Source organism: Bidens hawaiensis, unplaced genomic scaffold (assembly GCF_021521415.1).
Source record: "Bidens hawaiensis isolate Kalapana, Puna unplaced genomic scaffold, B.hawaiensis_p1.1 tig00022444_1, whole genome shotgun sequence".
Classification (NCBI taxonomy): domain Eukaryota; kingdom Viridiplantae; phylum Streptophyta; class Magnoliopsida; order Asterales; family Asteraceae; genus Bidens; species Bidens hawaiensis.
In genome coordinates this window covers 237,050-250,820 of record NW_027493496.1, presented here as the reverse complement: position 1 = coordinate 250,820, position 13,771 = coordinate 237,050, and the positions used below count along the sequence as shown (strand labels likewise).

Here is a 13,771-nt window from a genome sequence, read left to right as displayed (position 1 = left end):
GAGCTCACGGTGTCTGTTTTGCAGGTTATCAGAAGAACCATCTTTGTCGGGTCTAATCCCTCGTGGGAAACATCTATTTAACCCCCAGATTATCCGTAATCTGCCCGGGGTCCATTAGTGTTTCTTCATTGGCGCCATCCGTGCATAAAAGCTAGAACTTAATTTCTTTCAGTTTTTTCAAACTTCTGGAAAGATGGTTAAAGTAACTCCGGTAACCACAACCCCAGCTACTGGGGGGAATACCGGCGACTACACAGTTTTTACGAACACTACCCCGGTTACCCAAGCCGGGGTAAGTGCAGTAAATTTTACGAACACTACCCCAGTTACCCAAGCTGGGGCAAGTGCAGTAAATAATCTCTCACTGGGATTCACCGATACCCAGTTAGAGAGACAAAGAACGAGGCTCCCCCGCCAAACACTCAATGAAGTTAAAGCGTGGGCGGAAGCACGTCAAAAAGAATTCCAAGCTGAGTTGGATGAACGCTTACGTTCACTCCAACAGCCTGAGGAATTCATAGAGTACTTGGATGATGATTCGGAGGAATCCGATAGTGACGCAAACCCTCGTCATAAGGCGAAAGGGAAGCGTAAGGAAACGGACTCCCAACCGAAAAGACATTTTGGAGAAACCTTCAAATCAAAAAACGCGGGTGGAAACCCACGTGACTTCTCCAAAACATTTACACCAACTGCTGCAAAGGCGGGAACGTCCAAATTTGCAAGGGACATTGCGGAAGCAATCGTCCCGAAAAGTGCCAAACAGATGTCCAACATCGGCACTTACGATGGTATATCTGATCCAGACGATCATTTGAACAGGTTCATAGCGGGGGCAACCGTCAGTAGTTGGACGGAACCTACGTGGTGTTACATGTTCCAAATGACGCTTGTGTGGGCAGCTAGAGCGTGGTTCGATCGTCTACCGGTCCACCACATCTACAATTGGGAAGACTTCCAGCAGAAGTTTAGCCAACACTTCAGCCAACAAAGAAAGTATACCGAAGAGCAATGGACAATCCTCAATTGCATTCGAGAGGAAGATGAATCTTTGCCAGACTTCATCACTCGCTTCAACTCAAAGAAGCTAAGTCTGGGTAATATTAGCGAAGATCTTGTTCGCGCTGCTTTCATCCAGGGCGCGAACGACCCAGAGCTCATCCGCACCTTAACGGGTAGAGATGGCATGCCATCCACTTGGGATGCCATCATGACAGCAGCTAAACGCTTTGCGGAAACGGAGAAGCAACTGGGTAGAGATCTCCCCCAGAGCACAAACCTCTACACCCAGAAAACAAGAGAAGACAACATCCTTACCGCCCGACTAAACAAAAAGCGGAAGCTAGGCATTTGGCAGTCAAGGGTAAACTTTGACACCTCATCCGGCTTGCAACATCGGTTAGGCGGAAGGGATAACGTACAGACGAACCAGAACTCCAGATGGACGCCACTCACCAAAAGCGTCACCGAGATATTCGCCACTGAGGAGCTCCCATGGCCAAAGGCTCCAATAATCCGACATCGTCACAATGCTGATCGTAGCAAATACTGTGACTTTCACAGGACAAAAGGCCACAACACTGAAGAATGCACAGACGTGAAGGACATCGTCAAAGCATTTGTCAGAGATGGGACGCTCGCACACCTCGTGGCGTAACGAACGCTGAGCAGGCCGATGTGTGTAGAACCCCAGCTGGGGAAAACACGAATAAAATTGCAGCTTCAATGTTGGAGACTACATACTGCGTAGACAACGAGATCCCGAACCAGGTGCATATCGGCTCGATGGCACTCCCATCCCAACAACATGGAAGGGAGCTCAATTACACAGTGCATGTAGATCAATTCCAAACTTGTAAAGAAAAGGCCCAGAGCCACTTCTAATGGAAATGATTCTCCTTAGAACATTGATGCTGATAATCTTACATTTATACTTATGAACTTTCCACACTGATATGCCGGTCTTCACCGCATACATAAGTGGGGAAGTCGTTGCTTGTGGAAGGCGGCAAAACCCGCATAAACACAAAAAACGGCAAACCTTCACGCAGGTCAGTCATAGGTAAAATTTGGTGATCCCACTAAATGAAAGTGCCGGTCCTAACCGCACAAATCATGATAGAGGAAACCGAACTAACCTATTGACAACCGCGCGTCGAACGGTTAATTTATTCAAAACACTGATGCCGGTTTTCACCGCATAAATAAGTGTAAAGAAATCGTTGCTTGTGGAAGGCGGCAAAACCCGCATAAACACAAAAAACGGCAAACCTCCACGCAGGTCAGATATAGGTGAAGTTTAGCCATCCTACCAAGTGCAAGTGACGGTTTTACCCGCACAATCACGAAGGAGGAAGCAAAACTTCAACCTATTATCTATCACGTTCAAAGGTTAACTTATTCTAAACCCTTAGAAAATTTTTAACGAAAAGATGAGGAAAACCTCCACGCAGGTCAGATATAGGTAAAGTTTAGCCATCCTAAGTGCAAGTGACGGTCTTACCCGCACAATCACGAAGGAGGAAGCAAAACTTCAACCTATTATCTACCACGTTCAAGGGTTAACTTATTCTACACACTTGGAAAGTTGCTAATTTAAACTAAAGTATGCATGAGCAAGTCATATAACGTTTATAAAGCAAGTAATCCAGTGAAAAAAGATTTATATTTCATAATAATTCAAGTATTACAAGAATGGCCGGGTAACTACCCGCCTACAAGAATATAAATCTATACAATGTAAACCTATCCTAACAGTGGGAAGGGATCTTAAGGTTCAAGCTTCAGGACCACTCGTACCCGCACCATCAGTTGGCTGTGGCGGTTCAAGGAAGGTCTTTAGAATGGCTAGCCCATCATCAGCAGCAGCAACTTCGTTCACCTTCTCCACCACCGGATGCGGGAAGGCGGCATACTGATTCACTGCTTGGTCATATACAGCTTCAGTATCAACATCATATAAAGGGAAGTTGGAAGGCGGGATGCCTTTCTCAACGAACCCTAGACCAAGCAGGAAGCCGGCCTTTTCCCCATCCTCGTGAGAAGCGTTGAGGGCTGCGCTCATGGCATCGTCGTATGATGTGTCCGTGAAGACTCGATGCACAACCTACAAGAAAAAATACAAGTATTAAAACCTTTTCTATTTACAAAGAAAAGCGTAAAGATATAATGAAATTAAACATACCTGAGACAACGCTTCTCGAAGAAGCCATTCCTTGGCAACCAGAGCCTCCTGGAGGGCGGCTTGAGCTTGGTTACGGGCGCGTTCGGCTTCACTTTTGTTGAGGTTGGCAAGCAACACTTCTTTAGCCGCAGCCTCTTCAACGCCCTTTAGCTTCAACTCAGTGTGGTCAAGCACCCCCCTCTGGTCCAAGATCTCTTGGAGCTTCTTGGCGTCTTCCATCGCCAAGGCATCATGAGCCTGTTGGAGCGCCTCTAGTTTGGCTTTAAGTTCCTCATTCTCGAGGCGTAGAGGCTCAGCAACAGCTTCAGCCTTGGTGGCCCTCTCAGTTGCGTTCCGTGCAGTTTCCTTAGCCAGCCGAAGCTGTTCGTTAACAGCTTGGGCAGCCTTGGAACGGGCCTCGAGCCGGGCCTGAACTTCAACCTCGAGGGCCTTGAAGGCCTTCTCCTTTTCCGCAACCACTGCGGTAAGCCTCTTGTTCTCCTCCCGGACAGCCCGCGCCTGAGCTACTTCTTGAATACGAGCTGCTTTTAACTTGTCGTTTTCACGACAGAGCAGCTCGACGCGCGGCTGCATCCGGGCCAAGGGAATCCGAAGCTCGTTGGTTAGCCTACCCTCCTGGTAGCTAGCCATTGCTTCCCCCAACGCACCACTGGGAGCTGCGTGACGAGCCCACTCCACGCACTCCACAGGCGTGCGAAGGGTTGTTCCTCGGCGGATGTTCCATCGTGGAACATACACTTCATTGGAATCCGACACTGCAAAAAACAAAAAGCAGTTAGGAAAAGATGATATATATATAAAAAAAAGGCCAAAAGAACCCTACGCACCTGTAGGGTCGACAACAGGCCGATAGCCGCCAAACCCATCACCTGAACCCAAGGGAAATCCATCCAAGAGGTCAGGCAGATGGGAAGGAGGCAGAGGTTGGCGAGAAGCCCCAAGCATACCTGAAGGATCGGCCGTAGCTGCCGACGTCGGAGGAGGCATAGAGGCCGCCGCGGTAGAAACCAACGGAGGTGAATTCACCGGAGGTGAATTCACCGGAGGTGAACTCACAACCGTGGTCGCCGCTGCGGAAGTACCCGCAGAAATAGTCACCGCCGGCTCAGTGAAAGATTCAGTAAATATGGCACTGACAGCCGGCGGAGATGTCATCACAGTTGGAACAGTTGGCTCAACTGGGTGAGCAACTGAACCAACTGAAGCAGGCGCAGCCGCCTGGGTCATCGCCTCAGGTAGGTTGACCAAGCCTACCGTCATGGGTCCGGAGGTGCTCCTCCCCGCTCCACCCTGGAATGCGGTAGCATCCACGCCTGCACAAAGAAGATATATGTATAATGGCGGAAAGATATGAAGTTAAAAAGTAAAGGAAGTTTGTACTTACGGGTTTTCTTGAGCCTAAAAGTGCGAACAGGCGGGGACGAACCCGATGGAGCCTGCCTCTTCACGCCGCTCACCGTCGTTGTCCTGGGCTGCTCGGAGGTGACGGTCGTCTCAGCCTCCGGAGCAGTGGTCTTAGCACCACCAGGGTTCCCCGCCACCTCCTCGCTTTCGGTCTCTGAATCAGACCGATGCACCGGATCGGCAGTGGAGGCAACCTTCGCCTTCCCCTTCCCGCCGGCAGTCTTCTTCTTCCGCACCAACGGAGGACCATCTGCGGATTCCTCATCAGAAGATGACAAGATTAGAGGAATTCCAGCAGAGGTTTCAGCATTGAGAGGTCGATGGTTGAATAACGCCTTACCTGGCCGCGTGGCGCTCAGAATAGGGTGGCCTGGCGGGTAGACCTCCACAAACCGATCCCTAATTTTCTCCAAGATGGGCAACTCGTTCTCATCGAGAGCACGAGTACCCATCCGAGCGGGACTATCACTCTCCCGCGGCTGCAGGAGAGACTGCAAGTCGTTCCCCTCTTAAATAAAAGAAACAGTTAGAAGACAAACCTATATAAACAAAGAAGACAGAGCATACCGTAAGGGACAGAGTTCAAACCGTATTCGAGGACGATGGGAACCTGTGACGCCTCCTTCCACACCCGGCTCATCCCAAGCATCACCATCCCAGACTCCGCAAAGCGGTACACCGGAGTCTAGATCCGGGAGATCTTGGCGAACCATTCCGCCTCCTGGTAGTTTGGGGCGTGAAGGGCGGGGAGTGCTATCCCATTCTTAAACGTCATCGCTATCGGGACGAGGCGAGCGGAGATATAAAAAAACTCCCTCTTCCACGACCGAAGACTGCGCTCGGTTGCGCAGATCTTCACACCCTTGATCCGATTGACCAAGGTATACCACTCCTGGATGCACCTCCAAGAATAGAAGGTCATCAGGCGGTCAACATGGGGCTCCACGCCCAGAATGAGGCACACCCACTCAAAGTGGCGGATCTTGGCGATCGCCATCGGGTGTACCTCCGTCATATGCACCCCGTGCCTCTCCAAGACACGGTATACAAACTTCGTCAATGGGAACCTGAGATTCCCATAAACGAAGAATGCAGCGTACACCCCTATCTTGCCCTTGGGGGCATCGTACACCGTCTGGTGTGGCTCCGGAAACTCAGGCTCGAACGGCTCGAGCATGAACTTCCGGACGATGTACTGAAAAAGCTCAGTGGGAAGAGCACACTCGCATTCGCCAGCAGTGCTCTTATCGTCTTTATCAGACGTAGACGTCGGGATCTCGACGTGCACGTCAGATTCCTCGGCAGCAGCTTCGAAATCGTGAGTTGAAGACATGGTTTGGAGGTAAGGGAACGATTTCAGAAAGTATTCGCCGGAAATCGTTTACAAGAAGAGGAGTGAAAGTGTGAATTACAAAGGACCCTCTCCCCCTTTATATACTCATCGCAATTAATGCGATGAATTTAATGCGGAAGAGAGAGAAATCACAGGTGCAATGAAACTATGACACGTGGCAAAGTGCAAGCTGGCAACAGCTGTTGAAAGGACGCGTGCCATTAATTTCGCGGCCACGCGCCCGAAAAATCGCGCCCACGCGCCTGAAAAAGCGTCTGGAATGACCATGTACTGTCACGTCGCCATAACTTCCTGCACGTCCTGACACAGTCAGAAGAAACCGTCGGACGACGTTTCAACAGTTTGGACTGTTCTTATCCTTTCAACAACTCTTCGAATTTCAAAATTTCAAAAAGATTCAAAAGTAAGCGGGAAAATACCCCTTACCTTGGCAACCAAGAAACTATAAGACAGGTGCGAGTACAGTGTTAAGGCAAAACCCTTCACATACTTAGCACCTGCAGGGAATTGAAGCCAAGAATACCTCGGCAACCAAGTAACCATAAGATGGGTGCGAGTACAGTGTCAAGGCAAAACCCTTCACATACTTAGCACCCGCAGGGAATTGAAGCCAGGAATACCTTGGAAGTAAAGTAACTATAAGACGAGTGCGGGTACAGTGTCAAGGCAAAACCCTTCACATACCTAGCACTCCGCAGGAAATTGAAACCAAGAAGGATCTTCTGGGCAGTGCTTGCGGAAACGGGAATAACATCCCCGCATAGCGGGAACGTCGAGAACTAGATTGTTTGAACCTCCAAGATGGAATTGGTTGTTTAAACATAATTGATCACTATGTTCAAAACTACCAAAACCTCATGGAGAATCTACACAAGTGGAACTCAACGCTCCTGACTTGCGAGGAGGTTATAGACCTACCCGCATCACACCCAAAGATCAAGCAGGAAAGTCGGGAATTTCTGCGTGACATTAGGACTTCCGCGGGAAGAATCCCCATGGAAAACCTTAAAACCAAACCATTTTCAAAACCCTTTGCTTAAGTCCAAAAGTTCACCTCACTTATTAAACATTCATGAGAAGAACATTGGACTGGGGGGACTTGAAGAGGTAGGTCCCAGCAGAGCCCAGTTGGACCCGCAGGACTCACCTTGAAGAGAGACGTCTGCGCAGAAACCAACTGGATCCGCAGGACCCACCATGCTCAGAGACGTGACGTCCTTACGCGCAGTACGCAAGCTGTTCCCGCAGGAAATGCCTCCCAATGGTGAAGTACTCCGCCTGTTCCCGCAGCTGCGGATACAAGCCATCAGGGAAGGCCACCCGCGCAGCAAGGCTACACGCACAAGGCACTTAGCTCTCAAAATAATTCAGTAATGTCCCTGAAGGAATGAGCAAAGCCGGGAACAATCCCGCACAAAGGCGGGAGGGGGAATACTCCCGCCCAAATGAGCCAGTCCGTATGATACTGGAGGATCTTTTGTACTGTACCTGACGAGGTATGGGCAAAAGATCTGACCAGAGATACGACAGCTCATTAACAGTATGGCGAGCAGCATGCTCTTGTACTGTATGTCACTATTAGCCGCTGCATACTCACCAACTCCTGTCATACCACGTGCATAGCCTGCAGTTGGTGGAAAAGGAATAGTACACAGCAGGCCTGGTCACTGTCAGCCGCTGCCTACCCACCAACTACCAGCATGGCACGTGCGTAGGCCACAGTTGGTAGAACAGGAATACTATTCAGCCGGCTATACCTTCTTGGAAACCTACCTTCGGCTATAAATACCCCAAATGGTATGATCATCTTATCATCTTATCTTGTATCTTATATCTTATACCTGATATCTGCTCTAGCAATCTCTTAATATACACTTATATTCAAGAGCAATCTAGTCTGATTCTCACGCCGGAGGGTGGTCACAAGGAGGTACCCCCCCCCCCTTCTCAGTGACGAGCTCACGGTGTCTGTTTTGCAGGTTATCAGAAGAACCATCTTTGCCGGGTCTAATCCCTGTGGGAAACATCTATTTAACCCCCAGATTATCCGTAATCTGTCCGGGGTCCATTAGTGTTTCTTCAGAGTATTTACAGTACTTTGGAGGAAGTGGACTCGTAAGTATATTATTCTCTACCTTCGTTATAATACTTGTCGACTTATAAACACGATTGCGGTTAACATTATTGCCTACATGCAGATACATGTTACCAGCATCGATTTCACACTGCTATCTTCGATCGCTCCTTTTTGGGTTTATAATGACATGAGTGTTCGAAAATGGTGAGCCACAATCAACCCACCATTTTCTCGTTTGTGGGCGTTTTGCTTAATGTTACATATGATTATCTGATTCTGGATTCGTTTTTAAATGCAGGACCGACAAGGGGTTTTGGCTTGTTCCGTTATCTGTGATTCCATTTTTGGGTCCTGCGTTATATGTTCTTGAAGAAACGTGGATCGACTCACTGGTAGACGATCTACTTTCCTCGGGTGTGATTATGCTTCTTCACCGATGGATCTCTGGGATCTGTGTTCTTCCACCTACAAAATGAACAGCACCGTCAACTTACCCCTCAGAAAGGGACAGAGGGGTCCTCTTTGGGGTAACCCTCCGGTGTGAGAATAAGTATTTGTAGGAGAAGATAATGTTATGAGAGTAAGGAAATCTGGAGAGTATTGCTTAACAGCTGAATACTCTGTACTTGGATGTGATTGGATGTGATTGAGTGTGTTTGAATATGATTGAATCTCTCCTTGTGGAGTTGATGCTGTATTTATAGTGCTAGGGTTTTCACTGATTGGGCTCAGCCTTGTTGGCCTCCTCCAATTGCTCTGCGCCACGTGTCCTCTGGGACACCTGGTGCTTTCTCATTGGTTATAATCACGTGGTAGCACATGGGTTATGCTGAGTTGTCCACCTTTCATTTGGCAGCTGTCAACATCAGCATATTCTTATTCCTTAAAAAGATACCTTCTGGAAGGTTGTCTGACGTGCACAATCAAGGTTGCCCTAATCCTGATTTGGATAAGGGCGAGGTTGATTATGTGCATGTATGATATGCGCTTATCCTGAGGATGCGCAAGGTCTTCTCTTTATTCTCACGCGCAGATGTTTCATGCGCAGATGTGATATGCACAAGCATGTGATATGCGCCACACGCGGATGCGCCACGCGCAGATGTGATGTGCGTGAGCATATGTGATGCGTGAGCATATGTGATGCCTGAGCATGTGATGCATGAGCATATGTGATGCATGAGCATGTGATGCATGCGCCATGCGCATAGGTTTTGGCTTTGTGCCTTCATAAAGTCTTGATTTCAAGCCTCTTGTCTATATCTTGTGGGTTGACCCGCCTCGCTCGGTGTTGAGGCGGGTACATACCTCTTCAAGCCCCCCCAGTCTAATGTGTGTCTTGTCTCGCGCGAGCGAGGTAAGATAGATGTTAGACTAAATAGTTTGCTCTTTTAGTAGGGGTTTTGTCTTTTTCTTCTTATTATTCATCGTTGCGTGAAATTCTATCCTTTTAGTTGAAAACGAATCGTCCCTGTACGTGATTGGTTGTTGCTGACATGCGTCAGTGATGGAGACGTGTCAGACCTTTCGTGTGCTCGAGGTGCTACAGTTGCCTTTCGTGTCCCCTCAAATAGTGTCAGGGACACGTGTCGCGCTCGCGTTGGTCTGTTGGTGCGAGTGGTGGCGCGTGAACTCTGGCAGCAGCTGTACAGTTTCTTTTCGTGTCCCCTCACACAGTGTCATGTACACGTGTCGCGCTCCCGTTGGCTTACTCCTGCGAGTGGGGGCGCGTGAAGTCCGATTAGCACCAATTTTTCTCTCTCCTGGGCCTATAAAAGCCAGCCCTTAGTTTTTTTATCCTTCATCTTCTTGTTTATTATTCAGAGCTCTTTTCTTTCTTTCATTATATTCCGATTACGTGTCTTCTACTTCCAGATTTCTGTTCTTTAGAAGCATCCTTTGTTCGTTGTCACAGTTGTATGTCTGATAGCTCAGACAACACAATCTCCCCCATCAATCGCCGTGTTAAATCGTTAGTGATGTCTACATTGAAGAAGACCGGCAAGGGGAAGAAGGCTGCTGAGGTCTCATCGGAGGAGGTAGGGAGGACCAAGGCCGTGAAGAGGTGGAATGAAATCCCCTGCAAACTGAGGCAGGCTGATCTTGACAGCCTTATCGCCTCTCAGGGTTTTCTCCCTGTGTTTGGCTGCATGTTGCCTGAGGCCGGGCAAACGGCGGCGGACCCGCCTACCGGCTATATATCCCTTTATAGCCATTTTTTCACCCACTGCAACCTTCGTCTCCCGATGACAAGGTTTGTGGGTGCACTACTTAAGTTTTATGGGATTCATATATCCCAAGTCCATCCGTTTGGACTTGTGCGCATGACTCACTTTGAGTTCATGTGCAAATCCCAGCGCGAGGAGCCCACCCCTCGTCGCTTTCAATTTTTTTATAAGCCCAAGATCCAAGATTCTTGGTTCTCCTTTATTCCTCGCAGTCAGAAGGTCAAGTGCTCCACTGTTTCATTCAAGAGCCTTCATGACTGGTCTGAGAGGTTTTTTTACATCAGGGCTGGTGTGATCCCCATCCGTATGACCATGCGCGCGATATCTTCTGCACCTGCGGATGTGGGTGTCCTCAAGAACCCAACTGGCGCCTGGGTAACTAAGTTGACCGCTGAACCATCCCCCGCCAAGAACATTTGTGAGGAGGCGCTGGTGGGGGTTGGTATGAGCAGGAGGTGGGCAGATAGCGCGACTGAGCCCGTTATCCAAGTTGACGGCTTGCGTAAGTTAAACTCATTGTATTACTTCTGCGCGAACATAATTTGTTTTTCTGATATCATTTGACTTGTTTTTTGCAGTCAGCAAGGAGTATGTCCATGCCGCTTATGATGAGCACATGGAGGGTGACTCCGTCGCGCTGGGCGCTGGGGAGGTTGGCTTCCCCGATCGCTTCGATGACATGTTCATCCCTGTTGATCTGGGATTTATCTTCGACAGCGATGCGCCTGGTAAGCCTTTGTACTTATGCATTTTCCTTTATAATACCAAATTTTGCTAACACTTCTGTTGCGTGTATTGTAGATGCGCTCGAAAACTACGAGCTGGAGCTCGCGGAAGAGGAGGAGGAGGAGGCGCCCCAACTAAAGCGTAAAGCTAAGGGGAAAACTGGCGCGGGGGCCAGTAAGAAACAGAAGAAAGATGTTGCCCCTGTTGTTCAGGATCCTCCTACTCAGGCGGGGGGATTTGGGAAAACCCAGGAGTTTACCACCAAGGTTTCCTTGTCTTCCCTGCCTCAAAAAGTGGGCAGACCTCCTGTCCACCTGAGGTATGGTGCCACTACCTCCTCCCTTCGCGCGGCGGAAAAGGGAAGCGGTGTTGCGCCTTCGACAGGTATACTTTGCTTATCCTTTGCTTATCTTTTATGGTTCTATGAGCGCGATTCTTATAGAATTACTAATGAATCTTGTCTTACTCAAATGTTTGTAGAGCCGGCGACAGCGCAACAAGATGCCGAGGCTGCGCCGGAGGTCGCTTCGAAGTCCCCTGTTTTACCCTCAAAGAAGGGTAGAATGGACTTCATGGCGATGTTTGCTTCGCGAACGGAGTTGCGCCAAGGTACGTATTGCGCTCTTATTTTCTGACTTTCTTTTAGATCAAGTCATGAACCATTTCTTTTTGTTGATTTTTTCATAGAAGCCGTAGCTGGCGTACAAGCTGCTGGCGGCACTCCTGGCGCCGGTGCCAGCGCCGTTGGCTCTGCTCCTGCTCCTGCAAGCGATGAATCTCCCCTCATCGGGATTACTAAGGAGCAGGAGGCCGTTTTGCGCGCCGACCTGGCGGCGTCGAGACCTCCCTCACCTCCTCCTGCGCACAGCCCTCCTCGCGAGACCGATTTTGGCTCTAGGTCGCAGGAGAAAAGGCCTGTTTCCGAGGAGGATGAGGAGTTTGAAGTTGAAGACTCCGACCGCGGTCGCGCCAATCCTGCAGCGCCACGAGGCTTCGTGGCTGAGCCTTCTCGTGGGGCTGGCGCTGACTTTTCTGCTTCATCCCCGCAGGTATAGTTTCTTTTTTGCTCCGCTGCGCGGACTTCCATCTTAATGTTTTGATGACTTAGATAATTACTTTGTTTTTGCAGGAAGCCGATCACATTTACCGCCCGAGATGGAATATTACTGAAGACAGCACATTTCAGTCCATGGGTGTGTGTGCGGAATTCTGGGCTCATGCTGTGCCTCCATCTGAAAGGAGGTTCCAGGAGGACCGCGCTCGCGACGACTTGCTCAACGATCATATGTTTGCTGGGTCGGCTTTCTTTGCTGCCTCCCAAGAGCTTCGCCATGATTACGTAAAAGTACGTGATGCTCTTGCGGAAGCCAAGCAAGAGGCTAAGGTGTCTGCTTGGCATCTTTCTGATGCTCGAGAGAGAGCTGAGAAGCTCCAAGCAGAGCTCAGTGAGAACAGAGCAAGTGCCAACAGCGCCTTCGTGAAGCGCGGGCATGAGCTTCAGGCTGCGCGGGAGAAGCTACAAGCGGTGGAGGCGGACGCGGCCAAGTACGCGCGCAGAGCGCGCGACTTGGAGCTGGAGGCGGAGGCGCGTGACCAAGCTCTTGTCCAGTCTATAACTGAAAAATCATCACTGGAGAGTGAGGTTGCGCGCCTGAAGAAGGAGCTGGCAGCCGCGCAGGCCGATAAAGATGAAGCCTTGGCGACGGCAGCGTCTAGCCAGGAAGCACTTGATGCTGCGCGGGCGGAAAAAGAAGAAACCTTGGCGGCAGCAGCGTCCGACAAAGAGGAGCTGAAAAAGACTAAGGAAACTGTTGAGTTATTAAACTCTCAGGTTCCTGCCCTCGAGACGTCTGTTGCTGGCCTCGCGCAGGATCGCCAATGGCTAATCTCACAGGGCATGACTCGTTGCGCTTTCGCGATGAAATACTCAGACGAGTTTCAGGCCCTTGTGATGGACTGCAACGCTGCCGCGCGCTTGGTGGGTCGAGCTGAAGGGTTTACGGATGGCTATGAATATGGCATGTTGAAGAAGAACCCATCCGAGTACCCTTATCAGAGCGACGTTGCCTGCGCGGACATGGCCGCGATGGGGGAGAAGTATATGAATACTCCCATTCCCATCCTTGCGCAGGTATTTTAACCTTAATGAGATTACCTTGACTTATTTTCTAAGTCTTTTTGTACTCATATTTTTGCTTATGATTTGCAGATATCCGCGCTTGCTGACCAGCCCGACCTCGGCGCGCTAAAGAAATTACTTGACGAGTGCGAAGGGGCTGGTGGCGGCGATGATGGCGCGGGGACTGCTGCTCCTGCAAGCGGCTCTGGCGTGGCCAAAGGATCCGCTCCTGACACTGTTGTGATAGAAGACTCCATTCAAGATGAACAACTTGACTATGGTCAGTTTGGAGATGACGAGGAGCAGGCTGCGCCAGATGCCGAGGGCGATGATGAGGATGATGAAGAGGCTGATGTCAACGTGGAGACTTGAGAAGCCCTTCATGTTTTTTATTTTTATTTGTAGTTTGTATCTCATCTTGTAAACTTGTAAATTTCAATGCTTTGGAATGAAAAGTTATTTTTCCCTTCTTCGCATCTTGCGCATTCCCCATTCATCTCTTTATATCGCATGTTTGCTTGTTGAATATAAGATATGCTTGCACGTTGGAATAAGAACAAGGTTGTAAGGAATTTATTATACTTAACCCTTGTCATATTGTAAGTGATTTTGCCATATCCTGATTATGTTGACACGTGTGTTGGCGTTTTCATTATTCCTCTTTTGCGCGACGTTATCG

General features: G+C 49.4%; 1 long non-coding RNA gene across 1 annotated transcript; it reads left to right on the top strand.

The window, feature by feature from the left end:
* Positions 1-8,024: 8,024 nt before the first annotated feature.
* LOC143565570 (uncharacterized) lies at positions 8,025-8,386 on the top strand. The gene is made up of 3 exons (XR_013141097.1): positions 8,025-8,057; positions 8,141-8,223; positions 8,318-8,386. It is a non-coding gene; the product is annotated as an uncharacterized LOC143565570 (long non-coding RNA).
* Positions 8,387-13,771: the final 5,385 nt, after the last annotated feature.